The sequence below is a fragment of the Schistocerca nitens genome, chromosome 5 (genome assembly GCF_023898315.1).
Source record: "Schistocerca nitens isolate TAMUIC-IGC-003100 chromosome 5, iqSchNite1.1, whole genome shotgun sequence".
Classification (NCBI taxonomy): domain Eukaryota; kingdom Metazoa; phylum Arthropoda; class Insecta; order Orthoptera; family Acrididae; genus Schistocerca; species Schistocerca nitens.
Window position 1 is genome coordinate 847008126 of NC_064618.1, and position 19804 is coordinate 847027929.

A 19804-nucleotide genomic window follows, 5' to 3' on the forward strand; every position below is an offset into this window, starting at 1 on the left:
AGATGTAGTTTCTGCATTGATGAACAGATACATACATTTCTGTGGAATTAAGGATGGCATTAATTGACAGAGCAAAAGGTAAACTAGACAATGTTCCAGTCCATTTCACTTGGAAAATTGGTTCATTTTAACTGTAGGCAAGAAGAAACGCAATTTCTTTAAGTAAATACACTTTCATTTCACAGCATTCACGTCTTCAGTTTGTATGTTGCTCCTGTTTGTTTGTTCACTTTAGTTTCTGGTGCAGCTTTCCATTCCTATGGATTTCATTTTGTGGCACTGTTCTGTGATTGTCAGTAATCTACATTGCAATGCTTTTTCACCACTGATTGATGGCAGATTCATGTAGCAAATAATGTGACAAACTTTATTCTGTTAATTTATTTTGTGAACTTAACTTTCAGTGTGTTTCTCTATACTGGTCTTAAAATTATTGCTTTCCCCTGTGCTTGAGCCCTATGTCATTAGTCCTATGTTGTTTGTTTTTGCTTAGCAACATGGTAAAATGATTTCACCTAGATATTTAATCTAGGATGCTGATAAATTCCATACAGTCGTGGACAATATTAAGTTTTATTCCACATTTATTGTGACACACTCAGGATGCATAGCTAGTTTAAAATTTATTCAGGCCTGTGACCTACCATTTGGCTGTCTATGACCGAGACTGATGGGCAGCAGCTCCAAGCTATGGTTTCCTATTATAATGCTGACTTTTGTTTCATTTTGTTGCCTTTTTGTAAGGCTATTGCAAGGTTGTATGGTCCTCAGTGATCATTTTATCAAAGGAACTATGCTTCTGAGTGAGGCTTTATGCTGCTGTACACAATTTTCAGTATTCTATCAGACCACAAATATTTTCTCTGTAGTCATAGCTACATAGTAAATGTAAGGGAAATGAAAGGCTTAAACCAGATTTTCCATGACTCTGAGTAACAACATGCCCAACAGAAATTTAGCTGAAGCGGAATAGAGTTTCGAAGCTTGTGGGATTCAGAAGCTAATCTCCTTCACTATAGTGCATGTTCAATAATACTTAGTGCTTTTCTTTTGCAGGTTTCTTTGATGTATTTTTGTGATATCCATATTTATTTTGCAACCATTTCCTGCATTTAATCTGCTAACTTTGAACACACATATGGTGTGCACTGCTGCATGTGTTTTGTACTCTTCCTTTGTCTGTAATAAAAAAAAAAAAACAGAAATCACTTGTTCAGAAGTTTGAAGTAAAATGGTTAATATTAAGCGAAGTAGTGACTACAGAAGAGAAAGTGATAGTAAATGAAGAAAATGTGAGAATTGACAACATTGCATTTCTCACTTATATTTACTAAAACATCGAGAAGCATAGACCCCTAAAATTGCAGTCTAGTTCCGCAGGAGAGGGAGGGATGTATTTCTATGTGGGCACACTAGAGTATGAGGCCAAAGTAAACTGTTCCTTTACCTGCTGAACAAGAAAAATTATAAAAGTTTAAAGTAGACTTTTTGGAATGTATTTGGAAGTAAATTACTTCCTTTTCACAAGCGTAAAGATACAAAAACAAAATAAAATTTGGTTTCTGTGAGCAGGTAATCGTCAGTGGAAATAGGTGATATGAGAAAAGCAAAAGTTCTTATCACATTCTGTTCCTAGAGATCGAACTGAAAAATAAAATATGGTGGCACATGATTATTTGTTCTACTTTTAGTTTAGATTGAATTTCAGACTGTGGCTACTCATTTCACTGAAGTATCCAAACATTCTCTCACAAAGATTTTCATATTCTTTCCTTTCTTAAATTTAAAATCAGAAACATCTTGGTTATATCACCGTGTTTGTTTAGTTCTGTCATCAACTTGTGTTGTACATAAGCAAAAATTTCAGTTTAAAATTGGTGGAAATTCAGTAAGAGGATATACATCAGCCATAGTATAATAAATAAGGATTATTTTTATGTTGTTCTGTTCGGAAATATTTCACATCCTTTTTCAGTAAGTACAGCTTTTTCATCATAACTGAAAAGTTCAGTGTTCACTACAACATGCATGCATGCACGTGAGGGGGTGCACGCGCGCGCACACACACACACACACACACACACAAGTTGCTAAAACAGGAAAAATAATAGCAGATCTGATGAATACACACACCAATTCTTAAACCATTTCAGGGTGAATACACCCTAGGACAACCGAGAAATCCGTGGGAAACACAGGAATTTTTTCATCTCGGAAAATCCTGGGAATTTCTTAGAATTCTGGTAATTTTTCATTGTTTTAGTTTTCAGTTAAATTTTTATAACTTTGACTGGTAAGAATTGATACTCTAATGAATAATTTTATTTTAGCCTGCCTCTGCAAACTAATTTTGCAGCAATAAAATAGAAATAAGAGAATAACACCAAAATAGAACTTTAGTTCCAAAGAAAATGTGTCCTTTACAACAACAAAACACAATACACACACAAGCATCTGCAGACATCAAAATGTGTCAAATGCTGTAGGATGAAAATTTCACATGTAATTGTAATAACGTATGGAAAAGTTGAAGTGCTTGACAGAACAGGTATTCAACTAAGTAATCCATGAACTGTTCTGTGATAGCAGTGCAATTTGTAATCATGCTTGTACTAATTTTCTGCTGCTGCAATTTAAGCTTTGCTCTTAGGATCCTGCCTAACCACACCCTTGGAGAAAACCAGCAAAAAAATTTGAGGGCCTATATTGTACAGACGTGTTCAAATTATTAGACTAAAGACATTTTTTCCAGTACTTGACATTTATTACACATTTACATCCACATACAGATTATATTTGTACATTCAATACTTTGTATGCATGCCTTTGTTCTTAATCAACATTTTTATCCTGTTTGGCATAGTTTTATTAACATTTCACACGACTTTTTAATATCATTGTTATGGTACCAGATCTCCATGAGATCTTGTTTGGTGGTTATTCTAAATTTCCTTATCCTCTGTTTCACTATAGCCCATATATTTTCAACTGGGTTCATATCAGGGCTATTCCCTGGCCAGGGAAATACTTTCAGTTGCTTTTCTTCCAAGTACTTGGAAACACTTTTGACTTTGTGGCAAGGTGCTCCATCATGCATAAAAATGACATCTTTATTAGGAAACCACTCATTTATTTGGGGGAAAAGTTCCTTTTCAAGAATTTCTTTAAATTGTTCTTGCCTCATTGTCCCTTCAAGAATGTGTAATCTGTCAGGACCTTTCACGGACATCACACTCCAGACCACAACAGAAGTTGGATGCTTTACGCATTGCTGCACACACTCAGCTTTGAACTGTTCTCCAGGTCTGCGATCAAAATACTGGCTGCCTTCTTCCATCACAGTGAATACAGATTCATCACTGAAGCACACCTGAAGCATGTGTACAAAATTGCAAGTTAGAAAAGTTGGAAATAGTAGCATAGGAGACCTCATCAGTCCCAAGATTCAAATGTGCATTTCTTCAGTATCAGTAAAACATCACAATTTCAAGCCAAAACCCCTAACTTTAGAGATCAGACCCACTTAATTTACCATATCATTGTACATACCTTAGCCCAGTCCACACTTGTTCACTCCTGAAGTTGTTTAGCGTACTGCAATGTTTTGGTTTTCATGGCAGGTGTGATTTTCTGTTTTTTCCTTGGTTGGCATGCCTCTAAACCACATTCAAACACCCTCCTCCTCACTGTCACAGATGAAACTTCAACACCAAAACCTTTCAGCTGATTGCTCATGTCTGTAGAAGTAAGTTTATGGCTCATTCTTACCATGGTTCTCATTGTTCTAGGACTGATTTTATTTTTATTTTATTTTTTATTTATTTATTTTTTGATGTCCACATTTCCTGTTCTGTTTGGGTTGTATTCACCACCTTTGTTTGATTCTACTGACAGTTTCTGTGATGTTCTCATTCTGTCAGCAATTTCTTGCAGTGTATAACGCTTTTTAGCAAGAAGTGCCACCACAGCTGAAACTTTCTGAGGTGAAACAACTTGTGTCTTCCCCATGACCTCACTTTCTTTTGAAACTCCATGATTTATTCCTATAGCTAAAAACAAGCAAGTTCACAAGCTACAGTATATAATGTCTTGTTAACGTACAAAAAGTTGATAGAATAGATAACAAGCCGAAGTACACCACAGAAACATAAAACATTACTGTAAACACAGTTTCAAAGCATGTACACAGACAACTAACACCAACACAATTTGGAGAGAAAATGATAAATATTACCAAATGTGAAAAATTCAGTGCTCTGCGAGTTGATTGGAAGGGAAATTTTGTGACATCAATCAAACCATTAAAACAAACCAAATATTACACTTTTCTCTCCTATTTTTACACCTGAAAACTGAAGAATATAAAAAATAATCATTTAGTCTAATAATTTGAACACATCTGTATGTGAAAACTTGTCTTTTCTAGTAGCAATACTGTATGCATATTAAATTAAATAATTAACTTTTCCTATTTGCGTGTTCGTGCTACTTAACAGTGATGTTTGCTTGGCTGAAAACATTACATATCCTGCGCTCTGTATATTTATTGTCATTGGCTGGCTAGATCACATGCCATGACCTATGATTAACTAACAAAAGCACATCACAATCTCTGTTTCAGTGCTTCGGAAGTTGCCATGCTATATTTGGTGGAATTTTGTATTTATACTTTTGTAATAGGAAAATATGGAGTGTACATGCGCATCAAAGATCTTTCCGAAATATGTCTTTTTTTGCATCTCATTTCTTAAAATGATGGGAAGGTGTAATCTGGTGAATAAAACCTTTACCATTCAAAAGATTGATAAGTTTTACAGCTCCGACGGAAAGTGTTGTCGCTTAATATGGGAAAAAAAATGTACTGTCATCCAGGGTATCTGTATTTTCACATGGCAAAAAGTGTATTTTTAACTGAGAAATTTGGGTAATTTCACCACCCCCCGCTGCCCCCCCCCCCCCCCCCCCTTTCCTGTCCACGCATACACACTGCATTATTCAGGCATGCACCTTGGACATTATTATACCCCCTCTCATTATTGTGGCTGAGATCTTGTAACCATTATCAAAATGATTCAATGACAGACTTCTGATACTGAAAGCATACCTAAATATTCTTTGAGATGCCAGAAACACATGACCAAAATTATACTAAGCAGTTCGCAACACGTTTGTTACAGATGACATAGTTGGCACATATCAAACACCAAACGTAAGGCACATAGCAAGCACTGAATGTAAATGAGCCCAGAGGTGCTGAAGAAGCCACAGACCCACAGTGATTGGGTCACATGGTTCATCATTCATCCTGTTAGCATTGTACAAAATAACTGGCAGTGGAGACTTGAAATAGAAATAACTGTGAGAGAGAAGACATAAAATTAAGGGATTATATTAATTGTCTAGATAGAGGTCCTTGTATTGGTTGATCATATTGTATGCCAATTGTATTTGTACTGCTTCTTTGCGCACACAATCTCAAAAGTATGAGGGGTGTGACCAATATCTGAGTATTATCATACTCTATAGAATGGTCGGTGGAAATACAATGATGAACTGTATCAGATTTATTTTGACTGTTAGTGTTCATGCATGATTCATTTACTGTGTACGGTTTGTTCTAAATAACTTTTACCACACTGGTACATAATCATACATGTACCTCCTTTTGTTACAGCAGGAGCTATACATTGCTCACTATTGGTACAAAATGCAAAGGTTGTAGGATTTGCTCTGAGCAAAGTTCCTTATTTAATTTTACTTCTGAGCCAGAAAATTTCCTCATTGGAATTTGATCACATTGTTGTTGCTTTTTGGAAAAATTTGATTTATGTGTCTGCATCAAAGATGTCTCCTTGAAAACAATCTGTGTTAGATATTATACACTATTTAGCTCTTTTCCCATTACATGAAACATTTATGGAATTTGATCTTTGGGGATAGCTTTTAGATCTCTCAGTGATGCATTTTTAATATTACCTATGCTTTTAAAATGATGGCTCTTAGTTTTTTCTTTATTTTTGTGCACAGAACAAAGTCACATGGCCTTATTTATGGCAAATGTGGTGGCTGGGGCATCATTAAAGTACTGTTTTTGGCCAAAAATGAACAAACAAGCAACAAAGTGTGAGCGGGTGCAAAAGCCATGAATTGAATCAGAGGTTTTTTTTTCCTTGAAAACGGCACTAAATTTGTTAGTGGTGGTTCTTATTGACCCACTGAGCATAACCTTCACATTTGACCACACTTGTTGAGTTTTTTCAGTCTTGGTGATCCAGAGTGTTTCCACTGGGATGACTGAGCTTTAGTTTCGAAGCCATATCCATCAACCCATGTTTCACCACCTGTTGTGGCACATTTCGATAATTGTGCAGTGTTGTCGATTTCATCTAGCTGCTGCTCAGCAAGTTGCATTCACCACAGTTTTTGTTTGAAATCCAAAATTTCCAAACAAATTTTGATATTGTGTGTTTCATATCCAAAACATCTGAACAAATTTTATGGTGTGAGCAAAATGATGTGCCAACATCTTCGACTACTTCATTGATTGTGTTTCAGCAATAATTCATAAGTCTTTTCTCTGTTTCATTGGTTAGTGATGTGGTGGGTATCTGTAGTACTTGTCATCTTCAGTGTTCTCATGACCTCCTTCAAATGCTTATTCCACTTGTAAACCCTTGTTTTACCCATAACAGACTTGTTGTTGTTGTTGTTATTGTTGTGGTCTTCAGTCCTGAGACTGGTTTGATGCAGCTCTCCATGCTACTCTATCCTGTGCAAGCTTCTTCGTCTCCCAGTACCTACTGCAACCTACATCCTTCTGAATCTGCTTAGTGTATTCATCTCTTGGTCTCCCTCTACGATTTTTACCCTCCACGCTGCCCTCCAATGCTAAATTTGTGATCCCTTGATGCCTCAAAACATGTCCTACCAACTGATCCCTTCTTCTAGTCAAGTTGTGCCACAAACTTCTCTTCTCCCCAATTCTATTCAATACCTCCTCATTAGTTACGTGATCTACCCACCTTATCTTCAGCATTCTTCTGTAGCACCACATTTCGAAAGCTTCTATTCTCTTCTTGTCCAAACTGGTTATCGTCCATGTTAACTTCCATACATGGCTACACTCCATACAAATACTTTCAGAAACGCCTTCCTGACACTTAAATCTATACTCGATGTTAACAAATTTCTCTTCTTCAGAAACGATTTCCTTGCCATTGCCAGTCTACATTTTATATCCTCTCTACTTCGACCATCATCAGTTATTTTGCTCCCTAAATAGCAAAACTCCTTTACTACTTTAAGTGTCTCATTTCCTAATCTAATTCCCTCAGCATCACCCAATTTAATTTGACTACATTCCATTATCCTCGTTTTGCTTTTGTTGATGTTCATCTTATATCCTCCTTTCAAGACACTGTCCATTCGGTTCAACTGCTCTTCCAAGTCTTTTGCTGTCTCTGACAGAATTACAATGTCATCGCCGAACCTCAAAGTTTTTACTTCTTCTCCATGAATTTTAATGCCTACTACGAATTTTTCTTTTGTTTCCTTTACTGCTTGCTCAATATACAGATTGAATAACATCGGGGATAGGTTACAACCCTGTCTCACTCCCTTCCCAACCACTGCTTCCCTTTCATGCCCCTCGACTCTTACAACTGCCATCTGGTTTCTGTACAAATTGTAAATAGCCTTTCTCTCCCTGTATTTTACCCCTGCCACCTTCAGAATTTGAAAGAGAGTATTCCAGTTAACGTTGTCAAAAGCTTTCTCTAAGTCTACAAATGCTAGAAACGTAGGTTTGCCTTTTCTTAATCTTTCTTCTAAGATAAGTCGTAAGGTTAGTATTGCCTCACGTGTGCCAACATTTCTACGGAATCCAAACTGATCTTCCCTGAGGTCCGCTTATACCAGTTTTTCCATTCGTCTGTAAAGAATTCGCGTTAGTATTTTGCAGCTGTGACTTATTAAACTGATAGTTCAGTAATTTTCACATCTGTCAACACCTGCTTTCTTTGGGATTGGAATTATTATATTCTTCTTGAAGTCTGAGGGTATTTCGCCTGTCTCATACATCTTGCTCAACAGATGGTAGAGTTTTGTCATGATTGGCTCTCCCAAGGCCATCAGTAGTTCTAATGGAATGTTGTCTACTCCTGGGGCCTTGTTTCGACTCAGGTCTTTCAGTGCTCTGTCAAACTCTTCACGCAGTATCTTATCTCCCATTTCGTCTTCATCTACATCCTCTTCCATTTCCATAATATTGTCCTCAAGTACTTCGCCCTTGTATAAACCCTCTATATACTCCTTCCACCTTTCTGCCTTCCCTTCTTTGCTTAGGACGGGGTTGCCATCTGAGCTCTTGATATTCATACAAGTAGTTCTCTTCTCTCCAAAGGTCTCTTTAATTTTCCTGTAGGCAGTATCTATCTTACCCCTAGTGAGACAAGCCTCTACATCCTTACATTTGTCCTCTAGCCATCCCTGCTTAGCCATTTTGCACTTCCTGTCGATTTCATTTTTGAGACGTTTGTATTCCTTTTTGCCTGCTTCATTTACTGCATTTTTATATTTTCTCCTTTCATCAATTAAATTCAATATTTCTTCTGTTACCCAAGGATTTCTATTAGCCCTCGTCTTTTTACCTACTTGATCGTCTGCTGCCTTCACTGCTTCATCCCTCAGAGCTACCCATTCTTCTTCTACTGTATTTCTTTCCCCCATTCCTGTCAATTGTTCCCTTATGCTCTCCCTGAAACTCTCTACAACCTCTGGTTCTTTCAGTTTATCCAGGTCGCATCTCCTTAAATTCCCACCTTTTTGCAGTTTCTTCAGTTTCATAACCAATAGATTGTGGGCAGTATCCACATCTGCCCCTGGAAATGTCTTACAATTTAAAACCTGGTTCCTAAATCTCTGTCTTACCATTATATAATCTATCTGAGACCTTTTAATATCTCCAGGATTCTTCTTTTATGATTCTTGAACCAAGTGTTAGCTATGATTAGGTTATGCTCTGTGCAAAATTCTACAAGGCGGCTTCCCCTTTCATTTCTTCCCCCCAATCCATATTAACCTACTATGTTTCCTTCTCTCCCTTTTCCTACTGTCGAATTCCAGTCATCCATGACTATTAAATTTTCGTCTCCCTTCACTACCTGAATAATTTCTTTTATCTCGTCATACATTTCATCGATTTCTTCATCATCTGCAGAGCTAGTTGGCATATAAACTTGTACTACTGTAGTAGGCATGGGCTTTGTGTCTATCTTGGCCACAATAATGCGTTCACTATGCTGTTTGTAGTAGCTAACCCGCACTCCTATTTTTTTATTCATTATTAAACCTACTCCTGCATTACCCCTATTTGATTTTGTATTTATAACCCTGTAATCACCAGACCAAAAGTCTTGTTCCTCCTGCCACCGAACTTCACTAATTCCCACTATATCTAACTTTAACCTATCCATTTCCCTTTTTAAATTTTCTAACCTACCTGCCCGATTAAGGGATCTGACATTCCACGCTCCGATCCGTAGAACGCCAGTTTTCTTTCTCCTGATAACGACGTCCTCTTGGGTAGTTCCCGCCCGGAGATCTGAATGGGGGACTATTTTACCTCCGGAATATTTTACCCAAGAGGACGCCATCATCATTTAATCATACAGTAAAGCTGCATGTCCTCGGGAAAAATTACGGCTGTAGTTTCCCCTTGCTTTCAGCCGTTCGCAGTACCAGCACGGCAAGGCCGTTTTGGTTAATGTTACAAGGCCAGATCAGTCAATCATCCAGACTGTTGCCCCTGCAACTACTGAAAAGGCTGCTGCCCCTCTTCAGGAACGACATGTTTGTCTGGCCTCTCAACAGATACCCCTCCGTTGTGGTTGCACCTACGGTACAGCCATCTGTATCGCTGAGGCACGCAAGCCTCCCCACCGACGACAAGGTCCATGGTTCATGGGGGGATAACAGACTTACCAAAACCAATATCTGACATATATAAAACATTCTTATAACAAAATTTGCATTAAATTAAATTATCTGATCCATTTTTGTACAAAATAAATGTCAGTACTACTAAAATATACAGGATAACTAAAATATGAATGGTACGGTGCTAGCCGTTCCATACAGAATGGTGGATTGGTGGGTTGAAGGTCACTGTGCTATGGAGGGGGAACCAGCTTGGTTTGCTGCTGCATTCTGTTCTGACCTAAGTACTGGCATGAGCGAACTAGGGGTTTCTTCATCTGTTGCACAACATATTATAAAGTTTTTAACTCATGAAGGGGCTAAACCTTCAGAGATTTTAACTCATTTAAAGGCACAGTTTGGGACGCTAGACTATCCCAGAGCTGAGTGTTTACTTGGGCCATACAATTTAAGGATGGCCAAGAAAGTGTAGAAAATGAAGGTCATGCTCCATAGCCAAGGTCAAGCCCCACAGTGACACCTGTGCTGTTCAAGGGCTTATTGAAGGTGACCACTGGTGCAGTATTGAATAAATTGCAGAGGAAGTGGGTATCAGCATTGGGAGTGCTCAAACCATTATCAGTGACTCACTGGGCTTGAGAAAAATTTGTGCTCAATGAATTTGAAAGTTGTTGTTAAGAACAGCAAAAACAGGTGAGATTGGAGATCTGTGAGAGACTTCCGAATCCATTCCAGCAAGAAGAGAAGGATTTTTTGGAGTGCATCATCGTGTGATGAGACACTGTTGCATCATTATACTCCAGAATCCAAAATGGTGAATAAGGAGTCACAAGTAAAGGATGAAGCCTGCACAGTGGAGGCGAAAACCTGCTCGCAGCTGGAAAAGTTCTTGTGACTCTGTTTTTTGGCTACAGAGTAGTGTTACTCATCGACTTTCTGTATGATAAATGTATGGTGGATGCAGTTTACTACTCCTGATTGTTAATGTTGTGTCTATTTCATACAGCATAGACACAATGAGGTAGCTAGGTGCACGCTAAACTAACGCAGACGGGCTTGAAGTACTGGAACAGGAGACTTATTAATGCACTAAAGAAAAGTACGTAGTTTTATAATACTTAACTTTATTCTCTTGTTGGAATACATCTCTCTTGAATATTAGTACGCTATAAGCACTGATACAAATGGCGCCTTGCTAGGTAGTAGCTATGGACTAAGCTGAAGGCTATTCAATCTGTCTCTCGGCAAATGAGAGGAAAGCTTCATACGTCTGGTCGCAAGCTATGTAGTCCGTACAACTGGGGCGAGGTCTAGTCCGTGTCTTGTGACCTGCCATGTGGTGGCGCTAGGATTGCGATTACACAGTGGCGACACGCGGGTCCGACATGTACTACAGGACCGCGGCCGATTTAATCTACCACCTAGCAAGTGTGGTGTCTAGCGGTGACACCACAGTTAACATCGGCAAAAGCCGCCTACCAAAAGAAAAGATGAATAATGTACATCAGAGATGTCGTCCTCCAAAACAGTGCTAAGCCTCACTCCATGAATTTGACAATGGACAAATTGGAGGACGTGCACTGGGAAACCCTCGACCATCCTCCCTTCACCCAAGATTTGTTTGCACCTGACTCGTATTGTCGGTAAGTGGCTACTATGCCTGATGGAAACTGCTGCATCATGCTGCTGCTCCTGCTGCTGCTGCTGCTGCTGCTGCTGTTGGAGTGGACCAGCAGGCCTGCTACACTGTGGCACCAAGTCCAGGGGAAAAGGGGGGGAGGGGGGAGGAGGCTTAGTGCGGGAAGCAAGTTTCCCGGTGAGGACTCGAATTCGTGGCTGCGGCTGGTGGCTCCTTGTCATTCCTTGTCCAGCATAGCCCCTTGGTACAGCTGCACTGTGATTGACTCTGCTACAAAATCAACTGTTATTTATGCCAGTTAGCAACACGATTGTTGTGTCAGTGCCTCACTCCTCGTCACTTACCTGGCAACACCAGCGGAACCCCGATAATGGAGACATCACCATCCCTGTGCTGTGTATTGCCGATGTGCTAGCAAGCTACTCTTAGTGAGGCTAGCCTATCTTGCAATAATTTGACATGCTTGTTGGCTTAAGCTAAATGTCAACATACCACACTTTTCAGACACCAGTGACTAATTCAGTGTTCCAAAACACCTTCTCACAGATTTTACTCTTAACCTGGTAGCGGCACTACATTACCGCCCCCTCCCCCGACCTCTACGGAGAAGACCCAACGTCTCAGTTCTTCCTTAAGACTGTTTGTCACATCTACAATATTTTCATTTACAAAACATCTGATGGTGTGATTTTTAAAGTTGAGAGTCTGTGTTTGACTTCAGCCTTATATGCTAAATGCCTCCTTAGCCTATTTAGTTGCTTACATCTACAGCACTTAACAGTCCATTAGTTCTTCTAGGACTTTCATCACTTTGTGCTTTTACATTTCTCACTTTCTGTAAAACATATAGCCTTGATGATTTGCAAATATTCATAGGTTATTTCCCATAAACTCAAAAATACATTTCTCTCTCATATTTACATGACACTACCATCCATACTGTGGCTGTCATCACCTTGGAATCTCTCCTCATGTTGTTTAATCTCCCAATCTCTCTCAGGAGGCCCTTGCCCTACTCATTATCTCAAACGTTATGAAACATATTTTGCTGCAAGTCTTTTTGCCACCCTCAAGCCCACACAACTTGTAGCTCCCCATTCCACACTTAAGAACAAAAAATGATACTCTTTCTTTCTTAGTGAATTATCCTGAACATATCATCTTTAACAATAAATGTTCTAGCTCTGTCAAACTCTTATGCAGGGCATAAATGTTCTAGCTCTGTCAAACCCTTATGCAGGGCATGTATCTTTCTATCTGATGGTTTTTTTAATCATTTGTTGGAACAACTTTGGAATTTTGTTCTTGTGACAACAGTTCCCCTTATGTTTTCCCAGCAAACACTCTTCCAAAACAATCCTCACGAGAAAACCACATACAGCACTAGTTGAATCACTCATTACAGACTGAACTCACCTCAAAATGCTTTTTTACTCCCGCTCCCACAAAACAACTTCCTGATACCTGTGACGCTATACCATGCGAATTTCACCTGATTGTATTTGTACACGGTTTATCTGGTATAGACAGATCTTTTATTCATCCAGAATACTTTCAGTCTTGTGTTATACTCTTCATCCAATTCATACTTGTCGCGTACATCAGACTGTGGCTGTGTGGTAAACAGCTTGCTGTGCAGGTCAGCTGCATACCCTGCAAGGCTGTGACACAGTACTTGCGCTCGCATTACGTACCAACCCTCTGATGCAAACTCTTCAACAGCTTTAGCTATGGGGGCTTGATCATCCACTCTGTGAACTCATCTTCTGCCATCACATCTGCAACCCAACTACCAACAACCCTTTAATATCTAAAACAAAATAATTATTGTAGTTCAACTCTGCTTTTCACAAAAATCACCAGCACCTGCACTTACATGTGCATCTGACCCAGGCTCACCCTGCCTCAGTGCTACTCCCGTTATCACTACTGCATTTAAATCACCCGTGTTGCTATCCTAACACTTAATCAAGTCTGTATAGTCCACATCCATTCCTGCTACCTCAGACTCCACAGTTCCACTTGATAATGGAGCCAGTACTTCTATGTTACTCTCCTTAACTTCAACAGTGTCCTTATTATGTACTTTGTGTAAATTTTCAGGAATTTATGTTATGTTACCATCTATAATTACCGAAATCTTGTCAAAGGTTGCCCACCAATCTGTAATGTCCTTCCATACTATTCACAGGACTAACATATCAGTTACATTATTTGCAGTTGTTCATACTTCAGGAACAGGTAAACTATCCATATGCCTGCTCCTCTACCTTACAGCTTTCTCCTTCTTCTTCCTCACTGCTTCCTCCATTTTCCTTCTTTCCAATCACTCTATAATCTATGTATTCATCATGTTCTTAGGCCCACTTTCAATCCTCTGGCTATTGTGCTCTCTCCACAACTTACCACCATACACTGGAGTTTTGCTGTAAACAATTTCCTTCGCTTCAGCCTGAAACACTTCCCATCTTTTAGACAAAAATTTGCTCTCACCACTCGCATCTTATCTCCTCCTTCTCTGACAGTTCTCAGTACCTCCAGTGTGGTAGCCTCATGCTGTATTGAAAAACCTGCTCCTGGTGGTACTGACCATGATGTGATTACCTCTTATCAATTACAAAACATAAATGAAAAAATAATAATAGAAAAACCACTTAAAAATACCACTATTCCAACACTTCTCACTACGGTATTCCTTGCTCTGGACAAAACAAAGTCAAATAACCGTAACATTATCATTTTACTTCCTACTATAACTTACATTCTCTCGCCTGAGTGGCTAGTACACGTTGAAATAATGACTAAACTTAGCTTCACCTTTGGAATTGTTACCCATGCTTACCAGCTTATGTATGACTAGACAGTGAGCCTCATCTCTTGCTTGTGACACCAATGTAGCCCATATCAACCAGGTACAAACTAACACTTATGCCTCCTCAAAATCCTGTATGTGTTCACTTGTCGCATGCTGAACTTACAAGTAAAACTCAACTATGGCAAAGTCAGCTGACTTGGCATAACACTACTCATCAGGGGAAAAAAAGGGGAGGGGGGGGGGCGGACCTACACACAGAGGCAGCACTTGCCCCACTCTTATGTTACTGAAACTACAGCCCTGCACTAGTAGAGTTATCTGCTTCATTCGTGGACAGTAGTTGTAGGTGTTGCTGCTCCCTCTAGTGTCACCAAATGGGGTGGTGACGAGCTCGAAAATCTCTGTTCTGATACCTCTTTATAGTCAACTCCGTGGGTGGCAGAAGGCCAAGTGGCGTTGGGGTGATGCCAGATGGCAGGCTGATGAGTCCCGGGAAAAAGTAGCTGTCAAAAGCAGGAGATCCCGGGTTCGAGTCCCGGTCGGGGCACACATTTTCAGCTGTCCACATCGAGGTATATCAACAACACCTGTCGGCAGCTGAGGGTTTCAGTTAGTTATCATTTATTCCAGGGAAAAGCTGCACGGTCATCAACAGTATTCTGTTCTTTCGAGAACAGTTACTGTCTTCATATATATTATTAACACTTTTATTTCCAATTGATACATTGATTCTGCAGGGCTATGTGAAGCCAGTCACACCCCTGCCCCACAGGAGTTGGTCATCTGCCAGCCAGTGTCCACCCAGCTGACTGCAAAGTGTACTGGCACCCTGCTTTGCTGACGTCTGCACTCGGCACCAGGCCAGTGGCTCTATTGTGTGAACCACAGCACTGATGTCAGAGGCACATACTGGAATCTTGCAGAGGTCTCCCCTGTTTGGTGAATGGCTTCATCCAGATGGCTGAGACGTGTGGCAAGAGACCCAACCACCACATTCTCAGTAGGCAGCTGCTGTGCCTGGGGTGTGACCTGCCGCCTCCTGGCTGGAGTGCAGCTGCTGCTAGAGTGGACCCCAATGATGGAGACATTCGCCTTTCCTCCACCATTCATTACTGTTGCTCTGGTCAGTTACTCGGAGCAAAGCTATCCTGTCTTGCAGTAATTTCACACTCAGATGTTGACATGGTGTGCTCACTGATCACCTGTGGCTAATGCAATGTTCCACCGCACTGTCTGACAAATTTTATTCTTAACCTGGTAGAGGTGCTACGAAACTTTGTATGTATCACCTACTTTTTTTAAACAAATCTCATTATTCCGATGGGATTACTTTGATATCTGTATTATTGTTTTTAAGCTTCTTATTAACAATAAAGCATACTAATCTTGTACAGTAAAGCATACATTTGGATTTCCTCCCTGCTCTCTATCGTCATAATAAACAAATGTACTGATCTTACTTCTGTAATTTGGTCTTCATTTCATTGCTACACATTGGATAACCATACTGGTCCCTAAATATGATGTAGTTGAAACAGTTGGGTTTCAAAGATCCATTCTGTTTGTGGTGGGGAGGGTTTTGTTTCCCACTATCTTTTAAACAATCAGTTCAACTACCTGGATAGGTTTCATGTTGCCTGCCCCCTCACTCTTCAATGGTAGATACTGGTTTAGCCCACAAAAGCAACATTGATGAAAATTCAGATAAATACTTACCATGCAAAGGCCAGCATGATTCATTTGAAAAATGTCTAAAATTTCCTTTAAGTTGGCCTATTGTCTTTAAAAAATGGAAAATGGCTATCAAGTCTGTATTTAATATCTCAACATCAGTTATGCAATGTTACTGACTTTCTCTGTTAAAAGCTCAGTTGGTATAGGCAAATGTTTCATCTTTGACACAAGTAAGAATTGTAGATAGGCTAATGGACACTAATGTGCTCTTCTAATTTTTTTTTTAGCAATCCTGGGCCCATATCCATTGATGGAGTGGAATAAAAAGATCAGATCACACACATTAATATTTAATGATAGGAAAAAAAATAAAATAAAATAAAAACAAACCTGTATACACCGTCAAAGCGGAGAAAACTAAACTTCTTTTTTAAGAGGACCAACTTTGATTGTTTTTTAATACAGTGTCAAAGATAATCCAGTCATGTCATAAAAACACAATGAATAAAGCTCTTGACCACTTGTTTAACAGGACTCAATAAAGTATGCGTGCCACAAAGATAAATGACTGCTCCGTGACAACACTGGTGTGTGGTTCCACCTGGCATGATTATTACGTGTACCAATTGTGTTGGTCCCACATACTGACATTGGACTCAGACTGCGCTTGGCACACCTCTGCCCAGGTTTCTCACTTTTCACATTTCTTGCCTGAGTCTTCAAGTACACAGCTCGCTGTTAGTACATATTGGTAAAAGGAGTATCACATTAGCTTGATTTGGGACTGCTCATCAAATGGACTCATAAAATACTACTTTAAAAACCATTATGTTTTCGGTGGGAAACAAACTGATGCTTTCCATCAGCACTGGGTGTCACATGTCAGACGTGACAAGCAGTGTTTGTCTGATTGACTCCAGCTACATACTACAAAAATTAAATTGCAGATATCTTCCGAAACATAGGAGATAATGCGCCTGACGACTCTTAATAGAGATGCATCGTGTAGCACATCAAAGTAAGGCACTGGCAAAAATTGTACTTTCCATTTGAAATGAGCAGAAAAAGCATATACGTCTATATGCAATGAGCAGAAAATGCGTATACGAAACTTGACTAATCCAATAACAATATGGGATGAACTCCAAAACTTTTACACGTTGAAGGATAGCAAATTCCACACTCTAAATGATTACTGGAAAATCTCATATGAGATGTGAAACAAATACTAACAAAGAGATAGAGGGGCTGGCCAGTACTTACCTCAGCTCAGTACAGCCGATAGATACACATAAAACACACAAAACAGAACCGAAAATTTATGTTCCCAGCTTTCGGAACAAATGTTCCTTCATCGGAGAGGGGAGAGGGGAAAGAAAGGGAAGAAGGGAAAGGAGATTCAGTTACTCACAACCCAGGTTATGAAGCAACAGGGAAAGGAAAATAGGGAGGGTAGCAAGGATGGAGGCATGGTTGTCAGAGGGAAGCCAAAGATATTCTACTGTAAGTACTGTGCCAGCTTCAAACCAAAGAGGATGCATACAGAAGTAAATAGGTATATAGTATAAAGATAAACACAACTATGTAGGATGAAAAGATGCGTGAATGGCTAAAGAGGAAAGGGAAAGAGGAGAAGACTGAAGAGTAAATGGGATTGAGGTTGTTTAACGTAGGTTCAGTCCAGGGGGATGGCGGGATGAAAGGATGTGTTGGAGTGCAAGTTCCCATCCCCGCAGTTCAGAGGGACTGGTGTTGGGTGGGAGAAGCCAAATGGCACATACAGTGTAGCAGGTTCCTAGGTCCCTAGAATTATGCTGGAGGGCATGCTCCGCTACTGGGTATTGGGCATCTCCTAGGCGGACAGTTCGTCTGTGTCCGTTCATGCGCTCAGCCAGTTTAGTTGTTGTCATGCCGATGTAAAAGGCTGTGCAGTGCAGGCATGTCAGTTGATAAATGACATATGTAGTTTCACACGTGGCCCTGCCTTGAATTGTGTATGTTTTACCAGTAGCAGGGCTGGAGTAGGTGGTTGTGGGGGGATGCATGGGGCAGGTTTTGCAGCGGGGTCTCCTCCATAACCTCAACTCCTTTTCGAATCTGAATTTCACCTGGTCCTTCTCCAAAACCCAAGCCACCTTCCTGGATGTTGACCTTCATCTTGTTGAAGCTCACATCCACACCTCTGTCCATATCAAACCCACAAACAAACAACAGTACCTTCACTTTGATAGCTGCCATCCTTTCCACATCAAACGCTCCCTTCCCTACAGCCTAGGTATTCGTGGCAAACGTATCTGCTCCAGTGACGAATCCCTCAACAATTACACCAATAACCTGACCAATGCTTTCCTCTCCCGTAACTATTCTGCAGACCTTGTCCACAAACAGATTTCCCGAGCAATACATTCCTCCCCGTCCAACAACAATGTTCCTACCCCCAGACCACACAGAAGCATCCCCCTTGTCACCCAATATTATCCTGGCCTCGAAAACATCAACAAATTACTCCGCCAGGGATATGACTTTCTCAAGTCAACCCCTGAAATGAGATCATCCCTTGACAAAATTCTCCCCACACCACCCAGAGTTGCCTTTCGTCGCCCCCCTAACCTCCGTAACATCCTTGTTAAACCCTACAATATTCCCATGCATCCCCCCACAACCACCTACTCCAGCCCCGCTACTGGTAAAACATACACAATTCAAGGCAGGGCCACGTGTGAAACTACATATGTCATTTATCAACTGACATGCCTGCACTGCACAGCCTTTTACATCGGCATGACAACAACTAAACTGGCTGAGCGCATGAACGGACACAGACGAACTGTCCGACTAGGAGATGCCCAATACCCAGCAGCGGAGCATGCCCTCCAGTATAATTCTAGGGACCTAGGAACCTGCTACACTGTATGTGCCATTTGGCTTCTCCCACCCAACACCAGTCCCTCTGAACTGCGGAGATGGGAACTTGCACTCCAACACATCCTTTCATCCCGCCATCCCTCTGAACTGAACCTACGTTAAACAACCTCAATCCCATTTACTCTTCAGTCTTCTCCTCTTTCCCTTTCCTCTTTAGCCATTCACGCATCTTTTCATCCTACATAGTTGTGTTTATCTTTATACTGTATACCTCTTTACTTCTGTATGCATCCTCTTTGGTTTGAAGCTGGCACAGTACTTACAGTAGAATATCTTTGGCTTCCCTCTGACAACCATGCCTCCATCCTTGCTACCCTCCCTATTTTCCTTTCCCTGTTGCTTCATAACCTGGGTTGTGAGTAACTGAATCTCCTTTCCCTTCTTCCCTTTCTTTCCCCTCTCCGCTCTCCGATGAAGGAACATTTGTTCCGAAAGCTGGGAACATAAATTTTCGGTTCTGTTTTATGTGTATCTATCGGCTGTACTGAAATTCCACAATCTGTAATTGAGATGGAAAGTATATTACCTAAAAATGAAGAATTGTGAATATATGGAAAATTATCTATGATTGATAAACAAAACTGTAAAATCTAGTGAATATGAGTGACAAAATTGAAGATGCAAATCTGACTATTCTGTCTTGACTTCCAGATGAATGTGATGCAGTAGTTACAGCTTTGTGCAATTTGTCAGACAATGATTTTTATACGTACTACAATTAATAGGCATCTGCTTGCTGAAGATGATAAATGTCATAAATATAGTGAAAATAACATTCTACAATGTCCTTCAAACCTAATACTGGTTATCAAAGG

General features: G+C 40.2%; 1 protein-coding gene across 1 annotated transcript in view; it reads left to right on the forward strand.

Moving 5' to 3' along the window:
• The window catches only part of LOC126260880 (E3 ubiquitin-protein ligase arkadia-C-like), a 314762-nt gene that overhangs the window by 84701 nt on the left and 210257 nt on the right, over positions 1-19804 (forward strand). The gene's annotated exons all lie outside the window — the stretch shown is intronic.